Source organism: Delphinus delphis, chromosome 14, assembly GCF_949987515.2.
Source record: "Delphinus delphis chromosome 14, mDelDel1.2, whole genome shotgun sequence".
Taxonomy (NCBI): domain Eukaryota; kingdom Metazoa; phylum Chordata; class Mammalia; order Artiodactyla; family Delphinidae; genus Delphinus; species Delphinus delphis.
Genome location: NC_082696.1, coordinates 71,030,905 through 71,052,321, shown reverse-complemented (window position 1 = coordinate 71,052,321; position 21,417 = coordinate 71,030,905). Strand labels below are relative to the sequence as shown.

At 38.4% G+C, this 21,417-nt stretch overlaps 1 protein-coding gene and 1 pseudogene across 1 annotated transcript in view; both read right to left on the bottom strand.

Annotated features, from left to right (window-relative positions):
* ME1 (malic enzyme 1) overlaps positions 1-21,417 on the bottom strand; it is a 193,151-nt gene that overhangs the window by 52,093 nt on the left and 119,641 nt on the right. The window lies entirely within an intron of this gene.
* On the bottom strand, positions 12,713-13,972 carry LOC132437370 (splicing factor 3B subunit 4 pseudogene; annotated as a pseudogene).

Below are 21,417 nucleotides of genomic sequence, written 5' to 3'. Positions count from 1 at the left end.
AGAAGACATACAGATGGCCAATAGGTACATGAAAAGATGCTCAGCATCACTAATCATCGCTAATCAACAGAAATGCAAATCAAGACCACAATGAGATATCACCTCATATCTGTTAGAGTGAATCTTATCAAAAAGATAAAAATAACAAGTGTTGGCAAGGATGTGGAAAAAAGGAACCCTCCTGCACTGTTGGTGGGAATGTAAATTGGTGCAGCCACTATGGAAACCAGTATGGAGGTTCCTCAAAAAAATTAAAAGTAGAACTACTGTATGATCCAGCAACTCCACTTCTGGGTATTTCTTTGAAGAAAATGAAAATATTAATTCAAAAAAATATCTGCACCCCCATGTTCACTGCAGCATTATTGACAATAGCCAAGAAATGGAAACAACCTAAGTGTCCATCGATGGATGAATGGATAAAGAAGATGTGGCATATGTACACAATGGAATATTATTTGGGCATAAAAAATAAATGAAATCTTGCCACTTATAACAACATGGAAGGACCTTGAGGGCATTATGCTAAGTGAAATAAGTAAGACAGAGAAAGACAAATACCGTATGCTCTCACGTATATATGGAATCTAAAAACAAACAAAGAAGAAGAAAAAAAAAAAAGTTCATAGATACAGAGAACTTTTTGGTGGCTGCCAGAGAAGGGGGTGGGGGTGGGGGTGGGGAAATGGGTGAAGGTGATCAAAGGCTACAAACGTCACGGTGTAAAGTAAATAAGTCCTGGGAATATAATGTACAGCATGATGACTATAGTTAATAATATTGTATTACATATTTGAAAGTTGCTAAGAGAGCAGATCTTGAAAGAGAAAAACTTTTTTGTAACTATGTATGGTGATGGATGTTAACTAGACTTACTGTGGTGATCATTTTGCAATGTATACAAATACTGAATCATTATGTTGTACACCTGAAACTCAAATGATGTTATATGTCAACTACACCTCAATTAAAAAACAAAACAAAACAAACATGGGCTCTAGAGTCAGAGATCCTGGGATGAAATTCTGTCACTGTGCCTCTGTTTCTCCCTCAGAATAAATAAGAATAACAATGGCATATTATCATAAGTATATTATCAGGATTAAATGAAGCGATAAGTGCCAATATTCAATGTGTAAAGATTGGCACTAAGTACTCCATAATCACTAGGTATTTTCTATTACTTAATAGTAACAATAGAAGCCATAAAGAGTGAAATAATACCCTCCAAAGCCTAAGAGAAAATAAATCTCATTCAAGAATAGTATATCTAGCAAAGCTATTCTTCAAGAGTACGGTTGAAACAAAGTCGCCTTTAGATAAATAAAAGCCAAGACTTTTACTAAAGGACTTTTACTAATGGGTGTATTTCAGAGAGAAAGGAAATAATCCCAGAAAAAAAAAACATCTGTGATATAACAAAACAAAATATAAGTAAATACAAGTAATTTGTATCCATATAAAATAATAAGGATAAGTAAGCTATACTTCCGGCACGACACAGTGAGGAGGCTGGCAAATTTCTTCCCCGCACAGCAACAATACAGCAGGACAAGTACTTCAACACAACCATGTCAGTGCTCTGGAAATCAACTAGAGGCAAAGAAGCAAAACTTTTAAAGTAAAATGGGGAGTGGGCCAGTTCTTGAAAGGAACATAAAATGTCTACGCTTCTCATAGACGCGATGCCATTCTAGGACACTCTTTAGCTATCTTGATTAAAAACAACTCAAATATTATGAAGGGGTAAGAGCATCTCCATGGCTATAAATCATTACCTTGTTTTTGTTTAAACAACCTTAGCAGAGAGGCAAACTCTGTGGTAGCAACTGCTTACCCCAAACACAAATATCAGTCAACAATCATCTGGTGCTCATCACGGCTCCTTCCCCACCTCTCTGGCTTCTAAGCAGCCCTTTAGAAAGTAAAGGCTGTGTGTTTTCAGACAGGGTCCTATGGTTTGCTCCTGATGTGTCATGTACTGTGGTCCAGCAGCACCAGATGATCTGTTATTATGTACCAAAGCAGCAGAACCTTGTGGTTACAGGATGTGAGGAGGAATCAGAGCCTTCTCAGTTCTATTCCTGGACCTACTACTTACTTGGTCCTGTGGTTTGGGGCTGGTTACAATTTCTCTGTGGTTAAAATGAAATCCTCACAATATGGCTTGCCTTCAGTGTTTAGGATACAACGTGGTCAGGCTATGAATTTATAATGTTTTCTAAGTGAAGTCTGGGAATAGGCATAGGTAGTAAAAGGGTGCACAAGATACCTCATCATTTACAAAAGGATATTTTAGAATCATCCCCTGGAGAATACTGCCTATCAGTTTTCATTTCATGAATTTTCTCTACTTGGTAATTAACTCTGATTTGAGTCCTAAAGATATAGGGAGAGGCACCCTGAATTCATTTTGTGATACAAGCATCTTGCATCATATAATAAAAGAAAGCCATGGAAGGGATATTTTGTTCCAGATTGAACCAGCCTTGTCGCTACGAAATTATAAGCAGTGGAACACAAGGACGTTAGCCAACTGGACTCTACATGACTATGAAAAGAACCTACTATTTTATGATCAAAATATCACATAAAATAGTGGGTGTAAATGGTTTTAGAAGTTAACAGAAATACCACCCATAAAATTAACATGTAAAAACTGCAGAGAACTTTCTCTTGTGGCATTGTTAAATTAGACAAAACCCTAATTACAGTGATGGCACTTACTAAGGGCCAGGCACAGTGCTCCACATTTATAGGGATTACCTCCTTTAACTCTCAGCAGCCCAGGGAGGAAGGTAGTTATTACCCATTTTATGCATGAAGGAACTGGAGCTCAGAGAGATTAGGGCCATGGTTGAGTTCATGCTGCTAATAAGTTGTAGGACATGGACTGAACCACAGGGTCCATGGTTTTAACAACTTTATATACTGGCTTCCACAGAGCACCAATGTTGCCATCAGTGAAGTGAACAGTATGTTTAGAAAGAAAAGGACTGTAATGATAAAATAAGGGAGTTATAATTTTATCATAAAACTACCAAGACAGCATTTGTATGTATTCCGTATACAAGGTATTTTTATAACAGAAAGTATATGGACAGATGTTGGTGAAAACATTAGTCTTTCTTTGGTTATAAACTATCAAGAATTCACTGTAATCAGGTCGACCAAACACATTTTGATTTAATGAAATTTTTTTTTAGTATTTATTACATACATGGCACTATGCAGCATTCAAGATCCAGAGCATTTTACCTCTGATGGGTACCTTAGCGATAACGTATTACTCACTTTTAAAAATGTAACTGAGCAAACTGAGCAGTAAATAGGAAACACGGATCTTGCCCTTAAAATGCTTACAGTCTCATTGGGAAGACAAAAGATACAAGCAGAAAATTTAAAGAAGGTTCAAATTAAAAGCAAAACCAGCGCTACACAAAGAGATCACTATAGGATTTAGGGAAGACAACATGAATTAGGTTGAGGCTTAAACAGGGCCCTTGGTAGGATTCCAATGGGGAAAAGAGTGAGGTGGGGAAAAAAACCAAAGAGGTCTCAGAGTTTGTGCTGGAGGACCCTGAGGACAACAGTTTGAGGAACTTTAGAAGATCAACATTGGTCGCTGAATTTCAGATTATGAATAGTCTTGAATGCCAGGATAAGGAATTTGAAGTTGACTGAAGTTCTTTTGGCCAAGAACCACTCAAGTTTAATTCTTCCTTGTCGGTAAGAATTAAGAACAGAAATGTGTTCACTCATTTGTTAACCCACTGTAAACCAGTTCCTACAACTTTACTTCTGTATTATTTTCTAACACTTAGATATACCTTTCATTTCTCTTATCATTCTTTCTGTTATATTTTGCTGACACCTCTTAATTATTCCCTGTGACACTGGAAATTATAAACATTCAGCAGTAATCATCCTTTCTTTCCTTCTTTTCCTCCTATAATCTTCCCTTATCAAGTTCACCTATTCCTAGGGATTCAGTAATCATCTTTAGATGAATAACTTCTAAATCTATAATCTCTGTTGCTAATCTTTCAAAGAAACTCCAACTCCACGTAGCCTAAAGGATAGTAAGAAAGATGTGGAGACATATTATATTATGAATTTTTTTTAATGAGAAATACATGTTAATAAGATAATATTTTAATATATTGTTAACCATTCTTACTCAGTTATTTATAGTATCAGAAGTATTTATAGTATCAAAAAATTCACAACTTTTTTACACCAAGGACAAACAATGAAACGTAAACAAAATGAAACCATTTTCTTAGGCTGTCATCTACTTCTCAAAAGACAGCAGGGTTTGCTAAAATTTAAGTTCCTTAAAATTCAACAAATTCTGAAACTGCATTTATAACTAAAATTTCTATTTAGTATATTTACTAAGAAAACATTTAAAAATTACTTCTTGCCTCCAAAATCAGTGAAATCTTTTCTCTATTGATTTTAATTTTATATGTGAATATAAAACTCCTAGAAATTCTGAACTTTTTTCCTGACAAAACTTATTATCCAAACTCTCCCTATTTCCACCAATGCCAAAATACTGTAATCAATTTCTATTTTGTCTCCTACCTTACACCCTAGTGGTCAAGGTCTGTTATGCCTTTTAATGATTACACCTTTCACAGTAATTGTTAAGCTTTCTGTTCCAAGTGCCTCGATTCAAGTTCAGGCTCTTTGGACCACATCACTGCAATAGTATTGCAGTCTCCTAGTTAGTCTCCTTGCTTGTGTTTACTTCCCCACTGAAAGCAGTTTACACAGTAAAAAATTTTTTCATCCTATTTTAAAGCAGGTCTTGTGTAACGAGAGCTCTTATAAACTTATCTCCCCCATTCTCAAAAAGAAACCGTATTCTTCCTTTCTTCCCTTATTTATTCATTTATCAAATAATATACTGAGCACCTACTAGAGGTCAGGAATTGTTCTCAGTGCTGTTGACACATTCCTGCCCTCACAGAGTTTGTAGGTTTGGGGCGGACACAGTAAGTAGGAGATTATAATGCAGTGTGGTAAGTGCTGTAACAGGAAGTTCAGGATTCCAAAACAGAGCAGGGGCACCTACCCAGAATTAAGAGAATTAACAAAGGCTTTCTAGAGGAACCTAAAGCCTGAAGGATGAGTAGGAGTTTGTCAAGTTAAGAGAAAGGGAAAGAATTTGTGAGAAACAGGGAACATGCTCAAAGGCCCAGGGTTCAATAAATCATATTTATTCTGGCATATTTCAAGAACTGAAATAAATTAAATACGATTGAATCACAGGGTTTGAAGGGGAAGAAACAAGAATTAAGGCTAGAGAGGTAAGTAGGGCAAGATTATGCAGGCCGTCTAACCTGTGTTGAGGGGTCTGTATCTGATCCCAAAAATAGGATATTAAACAGGAGTGTGACATGATCACTTTGCATTTTAGACTAACTCTGTGTGGTCAGGGTAAAGAATGGATTAGAGATGGGGAGGACCCAATGCAGGAAGTCTCCTTAGGAGGCTGCCGCAAAACCCCAGGCCTGCACCTGGAATGAGAATGCGGACAGGGAGAGGTGGGCGGATTCGAGAAGAGGAGTAGATGATGAGAGAGAAGAAATCAAGGATGAATTCCAAGTTTCTAGCTTGGGCCACTTGGTAGAGGATGGAGTATATTAAAAAAAAAAAAAAAAAAAGGACATCTCAGGAGAAGACGCTGGTGGTTTGGTCAGGAAGATCATGAGTGCCGCTCTGGAGCGACCTCAGCGACACGCAAGCAGAGGAAGCTGTCGTGAGACATTAAAGTGTGTGACTTCAGTATGTCAGAGTCTGAGCAGCTGCCTGTGAAGATAAGGCCCATGAGGTAGCCGTGAGTGCGTGTCTAAAGTGGTATGGGCCAAAGGCCACTAGAAATGAAGATCCTAAGAACAAGAAAGGCCAACAAAACACATCATCCACACGGAAATGAAAGCAGGTTGAGAGCAAGGCTTTGAAAACAGGTAAGAATTAGAGGAGGGCAGTTAGGAAACTGGGAGAAGATAGAGATAAGATAAACCTAATTGGCATAAACACCAAAGATGCCAGGGTGAGGGGCTTACATAAGGATGAAGGACTGGGCTTCCCTCGTGGTGCAGTGGTTAAGAATCCACCTGCCAATGCAGGGGACACAGGCACGAGCCCTGGTCTGGAAGCCACAGGCCCACATGCCGTGGAGCAACTAGGCCCGTGCGCCACAACTACTGAGCCTGCACTATAGAGCCCACGAGCCACAACTACTGAGCCCCTGAGCCACAGCTACTGAAGCCCACGCGCCTACAGCCCGTGCTCCGCGACAAAGACAAGCCACCGCAATGAGAAGCCCGCGCACCGCAACGAAGAGTAGCCCCGCTCGCCGCAACTAGAGAAAGCCTGCGCGCAGCAACGAAGACCCAACACAGCCATAAATAAACAAATAAATAAACAAATAAATAAATATTTTTAAAAAAAGGATGAAGGACTAATAGTCTGAAAGGACAGAGGGGAGAAGGCACTGATCTCACCTCCCAACCCTAAAACACTGTGTGGACCAACAAGCCTCACTCTTTGAAAGAACTGCAGGAACAGTGGAGGTCTTAAATGAGAGCCATGTTTTAGGAAAGCAAGAAGGTAAAGGGACCATCCAGTGAGGAAGTTAGGGAGCCTTTATTAAGGAACAGGTTTCCAAAGGCAGAGTGGGAAGTTTTGAGAGGGAAGGGCATGTTGGCAGTTTGGTTTAGGGGAGAGGACATACAAAACATAAAGTATGAAAAGGCATGAAGTATGTGAAACGGTATATGGAATTAGACAAATGAGATGTTATTTTTAGATTATAACGGGAGACCAAGTATAACAAAAATATGAAGTAAGGCTTTCTAAGAATTATGTCCAGAGGCCACGTGATGGACTGCAAAGATGGAGTGCCAGGAGGTGGGTTTATGGCAGGGGGAAGGTTGCATCCTGGTGTCTATGAGTTGAGGCAACACCGGTACAGGCTCAAATCTTAAGGGCAGCTTTGGCTCTAATGGACGGATCTCTGTTTCAACATGCCATTTGTGTTTTGATCCTCCATTTCTACTCTGCACCATGTCCCACGCCCAGAAAGCCTTCACATAAAGGATGCAGAAATTCAGAAAATGCTTTTATAAACTCCATCTGCAAACTTACTATAGAGAATTAAAAGTCTCCTCAAATGCATGTTCCAGTAAATACCTTATCCCCAACCTCAATCATGTCATTTACCTCTGCAGTTTGAATCACTAAATCTGTCTGTGACTCCTTCTCAATTTAGACTAGATCAAACTGTTTATTTTTAAAAGCCAACAACTTCCACAAAACACTAGGGATCAGGTTTTGAGCAGCAGAGAGAATTGTATGTGATTTTGCTGCAGATTATCAGAGCCATAAAACTTCCAAGCTAGAAAGGTCCTTGGAGACCAGATTACAGGAGCAGACACTAGTGAGTATTGTCACCTAAGAGAAAAGCCAGGAACCCCAACTATGACAGCCACTTATGATACCAGGAGACTTTTTTGATGTAGGAAAATATCTTCTTATTTCAGACTATAAAATACAGAATATTTCCAGAGACATTTGTCACAATTTATATATTCAAGTGAATATGAATACTATCCTTTAGAGTGTCCACTTTAAGACTATTTATTTATCCAATGATGCTGCAAACTGCTCAACGACTTTCAAAGTGACTTTAAAATCAGTTTTATTACTTAGTTCTATCTTGTAGGTAATTTTCTTCCCTCTTTCTTAACTAGCTGTAAGAAAACAAAAATCTGAAGAAATATTTGGAGAACAAGAACTACATCCAAATAATGACTTGGATCAATATTCTCGTTCTCACCGTTCTCAAGAATCACTATCAGTCTCAAAGGATTTTTCTTTAAATGCCATCATTGTGATATTTAAAAGAATCGCTATAGGTTCTAAATACAATATTCAAAGAGGCATTCCAAAAGTACTATGAACATCGGCTGTAATCACTGTATAGAGTTCCAGGGTATTACCTAGAAAGAAATAACACTCATCCGCATCTAACTTTTAAAGAAAAAAAGAAAATCAATCACGCTACTTTATAGTGAAACCTCAAAATCGTTGTAAAAATGAAAAAGGACTTTGCATGTACCACTACTTAAAATAAAAACTTTGAAAGAGATATCCATTCTTAGGCCACTGAATAAGAGAAATCTATGTATATTATTCAAGAAAAATCTGAGAACTCTTACGTTTGGAAATAGCTGAAGGCACAAATCCAATGTAAATTACAAATCGGGCCTCTTTGGCTCAATCGTCTGGACTAATGTCAAAGTTTGAACACTAACCATTTTCCATAATCAGAACCCACCTACCAGTAATGTGTCCTGAAGTTATGACTATTTACATTTCCATATTAATAGTATTTCTTACCGAAGTATTATTGCCTAATACTAATAAAAATGCCAAAAATATCATGTTCCCTGCTTTATTAATAAGCTCGTTTCTTCCCACATACTGGGGACCCCATGAACTAAGTTCATCATATGTTCCATTGGTCCTGAAGGTCTTTGAAGCCCAAACTGCTTTAAGATTGTTTCTATTGGCACCTGTATGGGTACATTTACCTGTATGTCAATGCCCTCTTTTCCCCTTAAAATGGCTCAATAATTAGTTGAAGTGATTTAATCTAATACACTAAAATTAGAATTCTATTGCAGAGTCCCTACTTAATTCTGAACAATTCTTAGGAACAAAACCTGACATAGTTCGAAGAATTGTTTTGACTTCCTTTTGCATTAAATCACTTTTAAATGATTCTGACTCTTTTTTGAATTAACAAGTACGCATATTTCAGTCTAAGTTTTCAAGAATGCAACTCTTTCTCTGCCAAACTGACATATTTCCAAAATCTGGTTTTGGACAAGAGTATATGGAAGTATGATAACTTATCATTTGTAAACTAATGATTTTATTCTGGTATCACTGAGAAATACAAACCAAGGCAAAGTATTTCTGTGCCTAAAACAGTACTTACTGAAAAACAACACTTCAAGTGAAGCTAATTCTCTCATGGTATTAGAATCTAACTACCTGCATTTGAGTTCTGCCTCTTCATAAACTGACTCTTTTGGGTCAAATTCTCAGTTTTTCCACTACCTTTCTGAGAACTCCTTTTGCAGTTCTGAATCACTAAAAAGAATTGAAAAAATATACTCAACAGAGGTCATTAACAACACAAACCACCTATTACTATGCAAAGTATTCAGGTTTTGCAGAAGTCTGACTTTCACCAATCTGATCGGTGGAAAGTGAGGAAATAAAAATCTGATAATTTTGCTCTCAGTGCAGTCCAGATGGAGAACAGTTGTAGGCTCTCTGATAAGAGATTTCTGAGTAAAACTATGACTACTAATGAGGTAGGCATATATGGCAAGATATATAAATTTTGCATTGTCCAGATAGGAGTATTTCGACACACCCATTTTTCATAGATGTGCAAGAAACATAAATACGCTGAAAAAAGATAATTACAGTTCACATGCGTAAGAGTATTAGGATTCCATTCTTACTTCTGAGCAACAGTAGACTGATAAAGTCAAGAGGATACTGAATCAGTTTCTCATAACTTCGTTCTTTTAAAATATACACATAAATACTGTATATATGTGTTCCACTTCACCATTAATAACCCACTGTGGAATATCTGGAGAACAGTAACACAGATACATGATATTTGATAACCTTTTATAATAAACCAACAGTTTCAACACCCTCCTCACTGAAACAGCCTTAACTGACCAATTCAAATGTTGCATTCTTCTTGTTTTTCACACTCCTTTAGGTTTTCTACTATGCAGTGAAACTGCCGAAAGGTACAACATTCTTCAGAAAGGAGAAAAATATTGAAAGTGGCTGGAAAATCTACATACGGGAGAATAAATAACAACATCTACAAAGTCACTTCAACAAATGAGGCACTGTAACAGTTTTATGTCAGACTAAGACTTTTTCTGTGCCTTGCTTTCTTTAAGATCAACTTTAATGACATAGGATAAAAAGCACCCATTTTAGTTATAAAATTTGATTCGTTTTGATAACTGTACACCCATCAAACCATCTCTACAAGTAAGATATGGAATATTCAAACATTCCAAAAAGCTCTCTTGTAGCCCATTCTAATCAATCCTCAGCCCAACAATGGCGCCAGACAACCACTGATCTACTTTCTATGGCTATAGATTAGTTTTGTCTTTTCCAGATTTCATATATGTGGAATAATATACAAGAAATCTTTCGTATTTGGTTTCTATTGCTCAGCTTGATTTGGGGAGATTCATCCACGCTATTGCATAAATCGATAGTTAGCTCCTTTTATTCCTTCATACTATTCCATTACACGGCTATACCACAATCTGGGTATATGATGACATCTGGACATTTGGGTTGATTGCAGTTTGGGGATCTTACAAATAAAGCTGCCATGAATAGTTTAAAGTTTTCATTTCTCCTTTGAAAATACCAGGGAATGGAATTCCTTGGTAGTATGATAGGTATATAAAAAAATGTAACTGCTGAACAGTTTTCCACAGTGGTTCTGCTGTTTTACACTCCCACCAACAATGTATGAGTGTCAGTTGTTGGAAATGCTCACCAACACTTGTTGTCATCAGACTTTTAAACTCTAGCCATCTAATGGGTATGTAACGGCACCTCACTTGATTTTAATTTGCATTTCCCTGATGACTACGGAGCTTACGTGTGCTTAATGATCATTGCGAAGTCTTGTTTCAAATCTTTAGGTCAACTTTAAAAATTGAGTTCTTTATCTTGAGCTGTAAGAGCTTTGATTTTTTTTTTTTAATATATTCTGGATAGAAGGCATTCATCAGATGTATGTATTATAACTCTTTTCCCCAATCTGTGGCTTGCTTTGTCATTTCCTGAACAGCATCTTTTGAAGAGCATCAGTTTCAATTTTCAGTTCAATTTAAAACCTTTTTATGACTTGTGCTTTCTATAAGAAATATTTGCCAAACCCAAAGGCACCAAGATTTTCTCCTATATTTTCTTTTAAAAGTTTTATAGCTTTAGATTTACATTTAGGTCTATGACCCACTTTGAATTCATTTTTGTGGGGTAAGTATGAGATAAAGGTTGAGATTCGTTTTTTTCCTTATGGATATCTAATTGTTCCAAGACTGTTTCTTGAAAGGACTATCCTATCCCCACTGAATTACTTTGCTACTTTATCTAGAATCAATTAACCATCTGCACATGGGTCTATCTCTGGATTTTTAAATTCTTTTCCACTGATCTATTCTGCTTTATTGTTCTACTGTCTTATATCAATATCACACTATCTTGGCTTACTGCAGTTTAAGTCTTAGAATCAAGGAGTATAAGTCCTCCAACTTTATTCTTTTTTTTCAAAATTGTTTTAGCTATTCTAGGTCCTTTATATTTCCATAAACATTTTGAACCATTTTGTTAATTTCTATAAAAACCCTGCCAGGCAAAGATTTTTTAAAAAATAGATTTACGTTTTTATGTCATAAAACTTTTTAACAAAGGATTTCAGTGAAATGTCATTGATCTTCCTTGAATGGATTATTTTATTTGGATCTGTAGATAGGATGCCTGCATGTGAAAGTAAGGTGTTTTTTTGTTGTTGTTGGTTTGTTTTTTTTAAATGGTACGAGGGCCTCTCACTGTTGTGGCCTCTCCCGTTGCGGAGCACAGGCTCTGGACGCACAGGCTCAGCGGCCATGGCTCAGGGGCCTAGCCGTTCTGCGCATGTGGGATCTTCCCAGACCGGGGCACGAACCCTTGTCCCCTGCATCGGCAGGCGGACTCTCAACCACCGCGCCACCAGGGAAGCCCTGAAAGTAAGTTTTAGATGCACACCTATGGTTTCACTACTAAATACCCACCTGTCTATTAACAAAACATTTTAACCACACAGAAAAGCATTAGAGAACATTCACTAACATCCATGTGTTCCACTACATAATTCTGTGAAATATTAACATTATGCCATCTTTATTTCAGACCACAAAAAGGTCACACATCACTTGAAACTCCCTGTGCCCCTCCTTGATCCTACTTCCCTCAGGTAACCACTCGCCTAAATTTGATGTTCATCATTCCCAGGCATGCTATACCTTTACTACAAATGTATAATATCCAAAAGCAAACATGACATTGCCTTTAAACTTTATGTACGTGGACAACTATATATGAATCTGATGGATGTTGAATGCTATCTGATCCTTGTGAAATGACAGTATGGGTGCCATGATTAAGAGCTCAGGCTGAGTTAAAATGTCTCCTTTTGGAATTTTTCCCTTAATTCTCTGGTTCTTAGATATATTCCTGTGGACATACGAAACGCTGGTTCATTCCATTTTTATGTACTGTACAATACTGCAAACTCTATACATATGTGTGTATATATACGGCACAAATGATCAATCCTCTTGTTTTTTTTTTTTTTTTAAACAAGGAGTTTAGTTTTATTTTCTCTGTGCATTTGCAAAACACTTAGGACTGACACAGAAAAAAATCAAACCTCCTGTGAAAAAAATTACACGTACAAAAGGAGGCCTGGGAGGGATTAGCGCCTTAGCCCCTGGGAGCTACAGCAACTCTGATTGGTCCAAGGAAGGGAACAGATATTGGGAGGCTCTAACAAGAGGAAAGGCAATGAGAAATCACTAAGGGGAGGGCTTCAAAGTGGGCCTCGAGGGGGAACTGGAGGCCGGGGAGTGGGTCTGGGTGGAGGGAGGGGCCCCCGCTGGTAGCCATAGGGTGGAGGTCGTGGAGGGCCAGTGAGGCCATGAGGGGGCATCAGTGGAGGAGGTCCACGCACACCATGCGGAGACATAGGACCTGGGTGACCCAAGGGAGAGCCGAACGGAGGCCCTCGGGGGGGCATGCCCATCGGACGAGGTCCAGGATGAGGCATTCCAGGTGGCAGTCGAGGTGGTGGCTGCCCCCCAGAGCCAGGGGGCCCAGCATGGGGGTGTCCTAAGCCACGAGGGCCATGGTGGGCCAGCTGCATCTGAGACATCCCTGGATGGGGCATCCCACCCGGTGGGAATGGGTAAGGATGTGAGTGTCCATGTCCAGGATGTCCAGCCCCTGGGGTTCCTGCTGATGGGGGGCCATGTCCTCCAGCTCCAGGAGGCATAGGTGGTGGGGGCATGGCTGGGGGTATCCCAGGTGGAAGGGCTCCAGGAGGCGGTACTGGTGGTGGGAAGGAGCCAGGAGGAGGCATGCCTGGTGGAGGAAGCCCAGACCCCAGTGATGATACCACAGGATTTGGAGCAGAGGGTGGAGGGGGTGCATCTGCAAACAGCTGATGAGGGTGGTCAGCCTGGGAGAGTGGGTTCTGTGCTGCCAGAAGTCGTTCAGCGGCTGAGCCATGGCGTTCACCTTTGGAGTCCTTCTTGAAAGCATAGGACACGGTGATTGGGCGGTTACAGAGGTACTGCCCATTCATGGCCTCAATCGCTGCATCCGCAGCATCAAATGAAGCAAAATTAATAAAGGCATAACCTCTGGAGTTGCCTGCCAGTGTCAGGGTCCCGCATAATCTTGGGGGTTTGTAAGATGACCCCAAAGGTGCTAAAAGTATCATGAAGCAACTTCTCGTCGATCTCTGGGTCCAGGTTCCCAGTGAAAATGTTGGCCCCCACATCCAGGTTTTTGTTGTGAGCTGATGCCTTGTTCACCCGTATTGGTTTCCCATAGAGTCTGATCAGGTTCACGATCTTAACGGCACAGTCAGCATCTTCCTCACTGAAGAATTCCACAAAGCCATGGCCTTGGTGCTGACCAGCGACTCTATCCTTTGGCATGTGGGTGTTGACTACTGGCCCTGCCTGGAGAAATAGCTCCACAGCAGTGGTTCGCTAACCTTCTCATCGAGGCCCCCCACATACACAGTGGCATCCTGGTTCCGCTCGGAGATCGGCCCGGCCGCCATGGCGAAAAGAACTCCCGCCGTCTCCAGACAACGATCGATCAATCCTCTTGTTGACGGACATTTAGATTGCTTCCAATTTATCACCACTACAAATGCTGCTGCTGTGAACATTTCTGTACGTGTCTCCTCATGAAGGAGTTTCTCTGGGGTGCAAGTGCTGTGCAGTAGGTTACGATCAGATGATCATATATATTATATTGCCGAAGTGTTTCATGAATTTACACTCCTGCGAGCAGTAGACATATTCATCTACAGCCTCCCAAGCGTGTGGCACTGTCAGATTTAACCATTTCTGCCCATCTAATGGATGTGAAATGGCATTTGGTATCTGTGAGGTGACAGGATGATGTCGGGCAACCGTGGAAACATGCTGCTTGGACTGCCCTTCAAGAAAGAACTTGCGTAGGAGCGCAGTCAGATAACTGTCTCCAGCCACAGCTTTAAGACGGGCCGCAGCATTCCGTGCAGGCCGTGCTCTTCCCGAGGATTCCCCAGTCAATGACAGAGCACGGCAGTAGGACTAGGGGCTGGCCATTTCCACTCAACGCGGAACTCACTGAACAAGCAACCTCTGCTCTGCGGCTCCCACTGCGTTGGCGGAGACTTTGTCAGATATATATTACAGTCCGAGGCGTTCTCTGTCCAGTTCTGCTTCCCAGATGTGCACTGGTCTGAAGGCTTTTCCTGCCCAATCCTTCTCCCTCACAGGCATTACCCACAATATACTCCTCATATTTCACCTCCATCTCAGGAACTGCATTATGGAAAACTCAAACTGATATCCTGATGGAGTAGATCAGAGCTCAAGCCTCTACTGAATTAAATGGCTTGAATTTATATCCCAGCTCTACGTCTTAACACCTCTGGACACTGGACAGGTTATTTATTTCCCTACACCTCAGCTTCCTCATCTTTAAAATGGGAATAATAATAGTACTTACCTCCTAGGTGTGATTAAATTAATATAAGCCCTTGGATGGAACGATCTCTGACACACAATAAGCATTCACTAAATATTAGTTTTTGTTCACCAAGTGTGATTTCCTCATTTATCACAAGAGCTGTGATTAGGCTTGGGGATATATGAAACCATGATTCAGTAAACAACGATCTGGGAACAATTTACTGGTCCTTTCCTTAGATATGTGTGTATATTTATATAGGTGTTATTCTAACATGTGGGTAAAGGTAGGGTCATCTCAAATAAAATACTCAGTGATGATAAATAGTTCCAGCCCGATTCTCTTTGTCAATGATTAATCTATATTCTAAAACTTGTTCCTCTACCATTTGTGTTTTGATTTTTTTTTTTTTTTGCTTATAATAAAATACACAGACAAGTAACATTAAAGAATACAAACCGTAAAACTTGAGAAACATTCTTGGGAGGCTTTGATCAACTGTCTTCTCTCTAATAAACGAGTATCATATATTTGGATTTCATAGTCCACAAATCTTGAGAGTGTTGTATTAGTTTACTTAAGGGGAGATACTAAGAATCAGTTAAACAATATCATAAATTGTTTCCAAGATAATGCAGAAGTCAAAACATAGCTGGTGTTCTTTTTTAGATTGGCTTTTTTCCCCTAAAATTATTTTCCCAGAAATACACACCAGTTCCCCCTTTTTTCATCAATAACTTTCGAAAATTTACAATAATTCAAGGTCAAAATGATGTCTATCTACGAAGAAAGATCGGGAAAGAAGTGTAGTAACTAACGCATTCTTCCTGCACTCTTGTCCTCAGAGACGAGGAGAATGAGAATTCGGAGGAACATTAAGTCTTTAAGAATGACCCAGTCAAACATTTATTGTAATGAGATTCTATTCCCTATCTTCGGTTTTAAGACTAGGAGTTTGGCCAAATATAAACCTCTGAATAAGTAAATGCTTGTAAAAATAAAAGTCTCCATTAACCTTTTGAAATATTTTTTGTCTCATTCCAAAATTCTATATTTCTCCAGAGCAAGAAAAATAAACCTGTATTGTTCCAAAACCCTGGATGAAATATATACCCAGAAGTCCGGGCCTACTGACCTCTGTAATACATTTGTGCCAATAGATCATATATCCCATACTTTATCCATCCAATGGAATGAAAAACAATGCTAGACGGTGGGAGGGAGGGAGACACAAGGGAAAGAGATATGGGAACATATGTGTATGTATAACTGATTCACTTTGTTATAAAGCAGAAACTAACACACCATTGTAAAGCAATTATACTCCAATAAAGATGGAAAAAAAAATAACAATGCTAGAGCAAGTGGTAGAAAGAGAAAAAGATATACACTATCTTGTCAGTAAAATGAGTGACATTACCATACTTTGATCGATCTGCATAATAAATTCCTATTGCATTTTCTAAGACATACGTACTATTAAAATATACTTTTAACCAGGCTATATCTGCTCTTACATACTATACCTTATCTTCTAAATCACCACTCTTCATTTCTTATTGTAGTTGTTAGCTAAACTACAGAACAGATTAGGCTCCAGATTTCCAGGTGAGTGATCAAAATCCCTTTTCTCCCTAGAATTCCCTCAGAATAAAATAAAAGCTTGATCTGTATGTAGGACAAATCTCATTTAACCATTACACTGTCTTCTGCGAAAGTGATCACTACTTTAATGATTAGGAACATCTGAGAAACTGGGCTTCTCAGAACCTTGTGCTACAGTATGTTAATAGGAAGTTTGCAAAAACAGCAACTCTTGCACTTGGGTTTTGATAAACACTAGGTAAAACAAATCAGGTCTCTTCACTCAGCACTTGAGCTCTCAGAACTTTAACATACTATTATAAACTAATGATCTCTGAGAAGATGCATGATCTCAATATGTAAATTTATCATTCTTATTTAACTAAAAAATACCTCTTCGTGGCCCAAAAAGAGTTGATAAGAATACGGAAGGACCTACCCATGCAACTCCTAAAATAGGATAAGAAAGTTTCCACGTTGTTCAACAGTTTATAATAAAGATCAAAACATGTAAGAGTTAATTATTGTTCTATACTAGTAAAAAGAATAGGGATGCCATTTTTTTGGAGGGGAAATTTTAAAAATCCAAACAAGGTATATGTATCATCAATGCCAAAACACTGAGTTAATTTCAAATGAAGGAAAGGTTGTGGCTAGGCTAAGAAATTAAAAAAAAAAAATCTAACAAGGGACCCCACACAAAATTTCAGGAAAGGACCTTTTACTTTCTGGTAATACAAAATAAGAAGGTCTTAAGAAGGACCTATTTCAAGATTATTTATTGGTATAGCTCTAACTCTTTTCAAAGGTAGGCTTATTAAATAGTAAGAAACTTCACAAAGTTCCACAAAATGCAAAAGGGATAAAAATTTTTAAAGGAAGTAAGTCAACTGACAATTTATCGACATAGTTTCATGAATGCACCAAGTTTTCTTTTCCCAGGGGTGACTCTACCAGATCAGAAAAGAGGTATATAGCGGTTTAGCGGAAGAGAGGAGAACGTGGCTACAACTGAGTCACATGGAGGCTGCAACTGGTTTTCTGAAAGTTGGCAACGCTTAAATCATAAGCATATGTGGAGTGAAGAAGCCCCTGCTCTTCTCGCTCATATGAGCTGGATTAGTCACCTAGTTTTCCCGTAAGCTGACAACAATAACATTTTGTGGATTCTGTGGTATCTGGAAAAAAGGGTAACATTTATATTTTCATACCTCAAGTTAAGAAGAAATTTTTCAATAAAAGAGAAAACAGATTCAGAGCAGTGCTGGTTGTAAGCGAAGTATCAACTATGAGACATTCCAAATTCTCCACATACCAATAAAATGTAAAGACAACATGGAATGTTAGCAGACCGGAGGTTATAACTTTAAGTAAAAAATTTCAACTTCATAATCACAATATAGGCAGTAAGGACAACATTTAAAAACATGGACATCCTTAAACCAACTCATCAGATAGACTGAAAGGACCCTAGAGTTATGAATATGAAGTATCTTTGATACTTCTTAAAACAATGGCATAGAAGAAGTCTTAACACTGCCATGAAATCCTAACAAAGAGAACGATTTTTTCCTGGCACTACCTTAAGCTTCACATCGTTGTGTCAAATTTTAAAATGTTATCAATTTCCAATGTTATCGAAGATAATTTGTGTATAACATACTTTAATTGTATCTAAACACAATATTCTAGCATAGAATACAGAAGAGAATGACGCTTTTGAAAAACAATCTGAAATGGGAGAAAGTGGAACAAAGGTTATCAGGATTAAAGTTGGAGAGACTTAAATATTATGCTTTCAAATATTCCTATGGTTCCATGTATAGGGGAAGCTGTAGGGTATAGGGGAATTACCTTTCAGGGGTCATTGGAAAAGAAAAGCTGTCAGCTACTTACTCTAGCCAGCTCCCTAAATCCAAGGATTAGATTCATACAACTAAAATCAAGATGAAGCTTTTCTCTAAAACTGAGGACATATACATCAGGCATTTACAGAATCAGTCCCTACTGACAGGTTTAGCAGGTGTATATTTAGCATATCTATATGCAAATAATTTTATGTATCTATAGTTTATACTGATATTTACCTCTTTACAGAATTAATCTTTAGATGTAGACTAATTCTATAAAAGCAACTAATAGCTCCTCAGAATAAAGGCAAAAGATAAGATATAAAGCTGCAATATTCATTTCTAAAATGAGTTTCGAATGATCTTTTAAGATAAAAAGTAAGAAAGTTTTAATGTTTTTATGAGCTAATCTTTTGCAAAACCACAGTTAAATATAAACAGTGACTAAATACATTATATGGGAATACTATTTTTTTTCTAGCTTGGATTCATAAGAACCTTGGAACCTTGAAGACTGCTCTTCAAGTTTTCCATTGTTACAAATTTTTAACAAAATATTTTAAAAGCCATAAAACAATCAAGCATCTCAAATCAAAACTTATATTTTCAACAAAAATCCTAAAAGTTGTCTTATTCTACAATCAAAAACAACATTCTATGATTGCAAAAAAGTTTGCCTTCTATGATGAAGCATTTTTACCTCAAAAAGATAGAGGTTAAAAAAAAAAAAGCTTGATTTTGCCTTCTACTCAATTATCCTAAAATATTCAGATGACTGATTTTACAGTGCCAAATCAGGTAACATCAACTATGACTTTTGGAAGAAAAATTATGCCTGCTGACAAGAATCCACTTCATGTTCTATGTTATGGAATGAAAGTGATATGATACCATCTCTGCTGCTTCAGTTAAGTCTTATTCTGCCAAAGCTTTCTAACTATACTCCCATGTGTGCCCTAGTGACCTCATTTGGTTAAGTGCCTGCTAATCCCTTCATGTCAAGTGTCCTATTTTTATAATTAAAAAAAAAGGGAAATTTTCAGTGGAAAAATTTTAATCCTTACCTTGCTTGATTCACTGCTGTGTTTGGCCCCATTAACCCCTCGTTCCTGTAACGCTTATCCTTAGCCTCACCGCTACCTTTCCAGCACCTCTACTGTGCTAATAATACTCAAATATTGGTGTTTCTCAATGCTCTACTAACACGGAAATATGGAAAAGAAGAACATAAAGTTATTTTATGCATATTACCTGACTTTTTAAATTTCCATTTTGATTTCTCTTATGGTACTGATAAGTGCTCATGTCCACAGTTAAATTAAAAAGAAAAAAGGATGGAAAGTACATTTTTATTAATTTATTACCTGCAAAAAGTTCCACCTATTAGCAGATATCTACTAACCAACAGCGACAGGAAAGAGACTAATTCTAAAAATGTCTAACTTACATGTTACAATTCTTTAGCTCTACTACAAACAGTTAAGAAAGTAAAGATTTTTAGAAGGAATTCCAGTGCATTAAGTCCTAAGACAGGGAGTCATCTGTTTTTAAATAAACTGTTTTAAATAAAAATGAATCCCACCTCATTAAGAGATGAATTCCTTTAGATGAAAATACAGCAATAAACATTCTCTGAAATATATATTTTGTGAACTAAATAATTGCAATAAGCCCAGCCATTTACATTGTCTTTTGTAAACAGAATATTTATATTCTTATATCCACTAACTGTAAGAGCCAAGATGTGTAATGCCTACCACTTAACTACTACAGTTTTTTAAACACTGGGTGAAATTCAATGGTTTTTGGAATCTGAGTATAAATCTCCCAACAGGCTTACCTCCCACACTTTAATCAGCATCAACCAGTCATTCTACATTAGCAGAAAATACACCTGAAAACCAATGCTCACAGTATGGTAGCAAAGGCTCAGCTGGGCTTGTGTCAGAAAAGTTAGAAGACTATGGAATTTAAGGTAATACAAGGAGAAAGGTTCACACAGGACATGATGAGGCAAGGTCACAGTCTGGACTGTCAAACGAAAACTGAAAACAAAAATAAGATTTAGAATTTTAACTTAGTGTGCCCCAAAGCTTCCTCTTCTTCTTGGACCTCCTGCCATCTGCAACCCAGGCTTCTGAATCGGGGGTCAAGGTTTCCAGTCTGACATGCAAACAGCTTGAAAGTCGGCACTTCAGTCATTACAAGAAAAAAGCTGAACAAACTCAAAATTAATAACTCTTCTTAGCCTAATCCTGCTGCCCTGAAAACTGGAGCTACAACCCAGCAAACACAGAGAACACCAGCCTACCAGGAACAGAAGGCCAGGAGCAACGCTCCAACTACAGCCCAAACATCATGTTCAGCTTTCAACAAAAAATTACAAGGCATGATCAAAGGTAAAAAATGCAAAGCAAGCATCAGAATGAGATTCAGCTATGGTAGGGATTGTGGAATAATCAGACCAGAAACCTAAAACAACTATAGTTAATAATGCTAATGGGTCTAACAGAAAAAGCAGACAACATGCAAGGACATGTGGGTAATATAAGTGGAAAGAGGGAAACTCTAAGAAAGGGTCAAAAGAAAAGCTTGAAATCAAAATCATAGTAATTCAAATGAAGATTGCATTTGATGGGCTCATCAGTAAACTAGATATGCAGGAGGAAAGAATTCATGAGCATGAAAAAGTGTCAACAGAAACTTCCAAAATGGAAATGCAAACAGAGAAAAAGAAAAGAATAGTCAAGAAGTGTATGACAGACACTGGAGGAACAAAGCTGGAAGAGTAGAAGGACGTGCTCTCACTCCCTCTTGTGAGAACACCAGAATCACAACTAGCTCCTGGGCAATCATCGACAGGAAGACACTGGAACTCACCAAAAAAGATATCCCACATCCAAAGACAAAGGAGAAGCCACATAAGATGGTAGGAGGGGCACAGTCACAATAAAATCAAATCCCGTAACTGCTGGGTGGGTGACTCACAGACTGGAGAACACTTATACCACAGAAGTCCACCACTGCAGTGAAGGTTCTGAGCCCCACATCAGGCTTCCCAATCTGGGGGTCCGGCAACGGGAGGAGGAATTCCTAGAGAAACACACTT